We start from the raw sequence: 6,438 nt of genomic DNA, 5'->3' as shown, positions 1-6,438 counted from the left end.
TGACCGCAAATCCAGCGAAGAAAAGAACTCGGCTCCCTGCAAACTGTCCAGAGCATCATCGATGTATGGTAATGGGTAGACGTCCTTCAGCGTGATCTTGTTCAACCGTCGAAAATCAACACAGAAGCAGATGAAAACATCTTTTTTGTGACGAGGACCACCGGAAAGGCCCATGGGCTTTAGGAAGGTTGAATGACGCTTCGACGTAGTATGTCATCGACCTGGCCTGCAATGACGCGACTTTCCGTAGCGGACACGCGATATGGTCTTTGTCGCAGCGGTGAGTGAGAGCCAGTGTCGATGTAATGCTCGACCATCGATGCACGGCCAAGAGATGTTTTCGTAACGTCGAAAGAACGGTAGAAGTGCTGAAGGACTGCGAGAAGTTGAGATCGCTGCGAATGCGTCAGATCTTCGGAGATGAATGGGCTGAACACACCAGTCCATGTTGAGTCAGGTACGGAGAGGGAATTCAGTTCATGGACGGCAGTAGAAGGCACTTCGTCGAGGACGGAGACAATTCGTGTTGAATCGACCGACTCGACGTAACCAAGTCATTCGCGGCGGAGCAGTGATAGCGGCGATGAAAGATGATTGTAAATGGGCATCGTGCTAACACCGGCGGCAAAATCAAGAGCTGCAAAGGGCAAAGGAAGCGCTGCTTTTCGGGTAACAAAGTGATGAGAGGGCATGAAGAGGAACGTCCCATCGGATATGGTACCACAGAAGACTGGTACGTATGCTGAAGAGCACGGGGGAGTACAGGTGTCTTCATTCACGAGAATTTTAGTGGAAGGATGAGCATCGACGGAGGCCAGGTCACCAAGGCGAAAAAGTTCAATCTCAGCCCGAGCGCAATTGATGATGGCATTGAGGCGTGAGAGAAAATCCCATCTTAGAATAACGGCGTGGGAGCACGACGAAAGAACAATGAATTCAGTCGTGTACAAAACGTCCTGTATGTTCACACGGGCAGTACAAGCAGTGGTAGGGTGAATAGGTTGAGCAGTCGCCGTTCGAAGCGACAATCCAGGCAGAGACGTCGTCACAATACGAAGCGAACGGCAAAACCTGGCATCCATAACTGAAATAGCGGCACCGGTATTGACGAGGGCGACTGTAGCGACATCTTCGGTAAACACATCAATGACACTGGCAAGTAAAGGAGGAGGACTTCGGCATGTCGACACTCGCGCAGTTCTTGCCTCAAAAACTGCGTCGTCTAGCTTCCCTCTTCGTTAGAGACGGGTCGTCGACGCATAGGGGAAAGCGATCAGCGACGTGGGGTGGGCGATCGGAGGCGTTCGAACCGAGGGCGGCGATCAGTCTGGGAGCGAGCTTGGAAGGGTCCATAAGGCGCACTTGAATCGGGCGGCACATAGGGCGCTCGGCGATCGTCATCGAACGCCTGCGATCGGCGGCGGCAGAACCTTGCGACATGACCGGGACACCTACATGCGAAGCAGATAGGGCGATTGTCCTGTGTACACCACGGGTTAGCGATGGCAGTGGTGGTCCAGGGGTTGGGAGGGGTAGGGCGGTGCACAGGCTGCTGGAAATGACGCACAGGCACAGTGCGAGGGGCCATTGCAGCAACCGTAGCATAAGTGACTGGTGAAGTCACGACATCCTGCTCGTGAACTCCCGGCAGCACTTCCGCGGCCTCTTCATGGATCACGTTACGTAGATGAGACGGCAAAGTGCTGGCAGACTCCTGAGTGACGGACACCAGAGATAGCTCTCGTGCGACTTCTTCGCGGACGAAATCATTGATTCGGGTCATCAGGGATGCTTGTTCTGAGCTGGTGGTCAGGCTGCACAGAGACGCCGCATTTGGTGTGGGATGTCGCCTTGTCAGAGCTCGCTGCTTACGTAATTCATCATAGCTCCGTCACAAGCTGATGATGTCGCCAACAGTGCGCGGGTCCTTGGCCAGAAGCATCCGGAACGCGTCATCATCGATTCCCTTCATGACGTGCTTGATCTTTTCCGCTTCCGTCATGGCAGCGTTCACGCGCCTGCACAAATCTAGAACGTCTTCTATATAGCTGGTGAATGTCTCACCCGTGTCCTGTGCGCGTGTGCGCAAACGCTGCTCAGCTCGGAGTTTCCTGACGGCGGGTCGGTCAAATACTTCTGTAATCGACGTCTTGAACACCGACCACGTTCGGATATCCCTCTCGTGATATCTGAACCAGAGACTGGCCAGGCCGGCGAGGTAGAATGATACGTCAGCCAGTTTGTCCGAGTCAGTCTATTTGTTGTGCACCCTCCCCCGTTCGTAGGACAACAGCAAGTCTTCAACATCGTTGTCGTCGGTTCCGCTGAAGATAGGAGGCGCTTGATGAATAAAGAGGAATTAGTCCTGGCGATTATCTCTACAATCAGCCTATTCTATATCTACGAAAGAAGAAGGCCTCTCCAAGTCATCTTCTGTCGTGCATGTCTAGCATCAACCAATTATATTCTTTTTCTCAAACTGGGTTCGAGATGAAGATGTGTCCGAGTTCGAGATGGGTTCGAGATGAAGTTAACTTCATGTCGAACCCATCCCTTGCGCTGATGAACGGTGCCAGCGCAAGGGACGGGTGGCGATGGAAGAGTCTGCTGGTAGGCGTCAGGCATGGTGGAGGGTAGCGTCCAAGAACGGAGTTCCCGGATGGTAGAATGGAACGTTACACCGCACGGCTCCACCACTTATCAAGTAGACTTATTGGGGTTCGTAGCGACCACCGGTTCTAGGATGAATTGAGCAGTTCCCGAGCTCAAGCCTCTGCTGCACGCTTGATGCTGCCGATGCTGCTGACTCTGTGCGCACGTTCGTTATCTTCCTTACAATATACTCAAAAGTTGATTCTATCAATGATCAGCAAAAACTTAATGAACACTTGGGGATGATATTCTGCTGGTCCTAAAAATGGCAAATTGACCAGAATCCTAGCAAAACTGTTTTTACAGTGAAGCTCTATGTCGCTAGGATTTCGTGAATTTTTGTTCTCCGTGAACAAAAACTAACATCATCAGTAGCTCATACACCCTCAAGCATTCATCCTCCCGTAAACACGCAAAAAATGCATTGGCGTACAGCGCCGTAAGGCAGAGGCTAGAAGTACTCAGTAAAGTGAAGCGAACACTTAAGTTCTTTATAACCACGCATGCAACATACAAAACTGCATGTCTAAAACTCGTCATCAATGACTCATATTCCCGTGATAAATGGCTCATACCTCCGTAAGCAACCAAAAAATGCAACGACTCCTAATCCCGTAAGGCTCGTGGCTACTCACTTTTCTTGAATTAGCTGCGATGACACTACCCTTGTTGTCGTTGTATGTGATTTCAATGCGGATGTGTCGGTACCTAAAAGGCAGTGGTTTACTCGTTCCGCGCTGCAGACATGTCTCTTGCGAAGCCACACCGATTGGGCTCAACCGACCACACAGTGGCATAAGTGCATTGATTTCACATTATCAAAGAATGTGATTGCAGTTGCGAGATAAATAATAATCAGCGATCAAGACAATGATGAGTGTGCGTACCTTTGTTCAAAATTCTTTGTCACGTACGTGTCCTGTGCTAAACAGCGTTGCTGGTCCAGCACCTTTACAGAGTGAAATGGCTCATGATTTTACTGCGGTCGCCCGACTAAAACAAGCCTCTGTTATTCCATTACGTGTGGCTATGGTTTTAGGCTGCTGAGCACGAGGTCGCGGGATCGCATCCCGGCCAAGGCGGCCGCATTTCGATGGGGGCAAAATGCGAAAACATCCGTGTACTTCGATTTAGGTGCACGTTAAAGAACCCCAGGTGGTCGAAATTTCCGGAGTCCTCCACTACGGCGTGCCTCATAATCAGAAAATGGTTTTGGCACGTAAAACCCCACAATTTTAATTATTCCATTACGTGACTTATTACAAACTGCACTGCGGTGTGTCAGAATATAAATACCTGGGTTATCTTGTCACAGATAACTTGAGCTCGGGCCACCACATAAATTATATCTGCGATAAGCCGCAAAACAAAAAAAAAATTACCGACGATTACGTTACTTCCTAATGCGAAATTTGAGCGCAGCAAATAAGCTGTTTCACCTTTTCGATAGATTGAGGCAAAGAAATCGAGCAACACATGTATGCGCTATCACAGAATTTTTTTTTATTTTTCACACGTATTCCTTTAACAAAGACTCCATTAACAGTTCTTGACAGTCATGAAGGAAGCTTTGTGGTCGGAGAAATAGACTGATATATGTTCGACTTGGTACACCAATGCTTGATTCTCAAAGACGAGATCTATACAAGTGCCTCGCGAGGTTGTCACAGCCGTGGGACGCGTTACGAGCGAGAGGAACGGGATGTTCTCCCGCATAAGTGTTAGGAAATTGCTGTTTGTCTTTATGTCAACATTAAAGTCCCCCACTACTAACATCGGTGTGGATCGATGGACGGTTAATGCGAGTTGCAGGAAGTGCACGACGTCTTTCGTGAGTGCGGTAGCGGACTCACGAAAGCGGTATCAGTCGGTCGCTGCTAGCGCTGGGGGGATGAAAGGGGGGCGGAGCTGGTTATGAGGCCGACGACAACGCGAAACCCAGGAACGGACGCCAAAGAGCCATTTGTGTAGCCAGCCCTCCTCCACAGTCTCTCCTCCTCCCTTCCATCATCCTCGCTCGCCCGGAGAGCCGACAGCGCGCATGCGCGGCGGCGGAGCAGCGGCGCATGCGCGGCGGCGGAGCGCGGCGGCGGAGGCGAGCTGGTTACGAGGCCGACGCCGACGACGACGACGCCGACGACGACGCGAAACCCAGGAACGGACGCCAAAGAGCTGCGCTCTAAAAACTGTCGATGCTTTGTCGTAAGCTGAGCAATGCGGCAACCAAAGTAAAACTTTTAGCGTATAAAACTACCACGCTGCAGTTGCTAGAATACGCCTGCCCGTTAAGGAAATCATATATACAAAAAGCATCGCGAAATGTGAAAGGGTTAAAAATAGGGCTTTAAGATTTATTTTTAACCTTATTCCGTCGAACGCAGTTGATAACAAGACTGAGGGCACAAGCAGCAATTCTTACTGTACAGCAAAGAATGAACATCAACAGCCTGAAATTCTTTTTCCAGATATTGTTTGGCAAATATGAAACTGAAATCGCGAAAACATTAGTGATTAATACACGATGTTAATCCACAAAGCACGGTAAGCACACAATGCCTTTGCGACACAACACACTCCTTTAAACATTCACCTATTGTGTGGGCTATCGATACATGGAACAAGTTACTGAATGATATTGCACTGTGCAATGATGTTAAAATATTTGAGGAGGCTTTGTAAAGCGAGATCGCTCATTGTACTTATGCAAGTTCCAAATGTTGAAATAAGAATTGATATGTCCAAATGAAGTTTCTTGCTCACTTGTGTTCTGCTGAGTAGTGCTAATATGTGTATTGTACGATAGCATATTGTTTGTTTGTTTTGCTCGTTAAAATTTCTTGCTTTTGCACTTCGTAAAAACTCTGTATACAATTTGATAACACTTCTATTTGTGCCCAACACAGCAAGGCCTGTTTTGGCATGTATGCTAACAGTATGCATAATTAAAATAAATCTACGCAAGCGTCGTTCACATGTCTAGACGACTGCACAAAGCATTCGGACACCTCCTCAGCAGCACTGCCTTTTCAAGTCCCTTGCCCTTAATCAGCGATGTCGCGAGGTCAACGTAGCTGAAGATATCTTTGTAAGGGTGGCAGACCCCGCACGGAATAGAATTGATAGATGTTGCATTAAGAGGCAGGCAAGTCGTACTATTCACAATGCAGCAATCGCAGAAAATAGTGATTAAAAGCGGAAAAAAGTTGTGTTGGGCATGTCATGCAAGGCGCGCAGTCGACAGTCGGTGATCTGAGAATAACATAAAGTGGTGCCAAGGGAAGAAACACCAAGTCGATCGTGGCAGAAAATTAGGTGGCGAGATGAAGTTAAGGCAGTTTGAGAAAGAGAATATAATTGGTTGATGCTAGACATGCGTGACAGAAGATGACTTGGAGAGGCCTTCTTCTTCCGTAGATATAGAATAGGCTGATTGTAGTGATAATCGCCGCGACTAATTCCTCTTTATTAATCTAGCACGAGCGTCAGTCATTCTTCATTCTTTTGATGTGTAAATGAAGATGCATTTGCAGCTATTTATTGCGAGTCAACAAAGTCAAGACTAACCTAAAAATGCGAAAATAATTCTGCGAGACGCCATTTGAACATCATATCTCAAATCACGTGATGAAGGATTGAAGATGTAGTATATTCTCCGCCGAGCATTGCGCCTAAGCAGAAACTTGCGACAGCTGCGAAACCGTGGCGGAAATATTTATGGCTGCTCTTCGCAGAGTTGCAACTGGCGACGTTTCTTTACGAAGTAGCTGAGTAATTACACGTCTGATA

Source organism: Dermacentor albipictus, chromosome 1 (assembly GCF_038994185.2).
Source record: "Dermacentor albipictus isolate Rhodes 1998 colony chromosome 1, USDA_Dalb.pri_finalv2, whole genome shotgun sequence".
Classification (NCBI taxonomy): Eukaryota; Metazoa; Arthropoda; class Arachnida; order Ixodida; family Ixodidae; genus Dermacentor; species Dermacentor albipictus.
Note: the sequence above shows the minus strand (reverse complement) of the source record.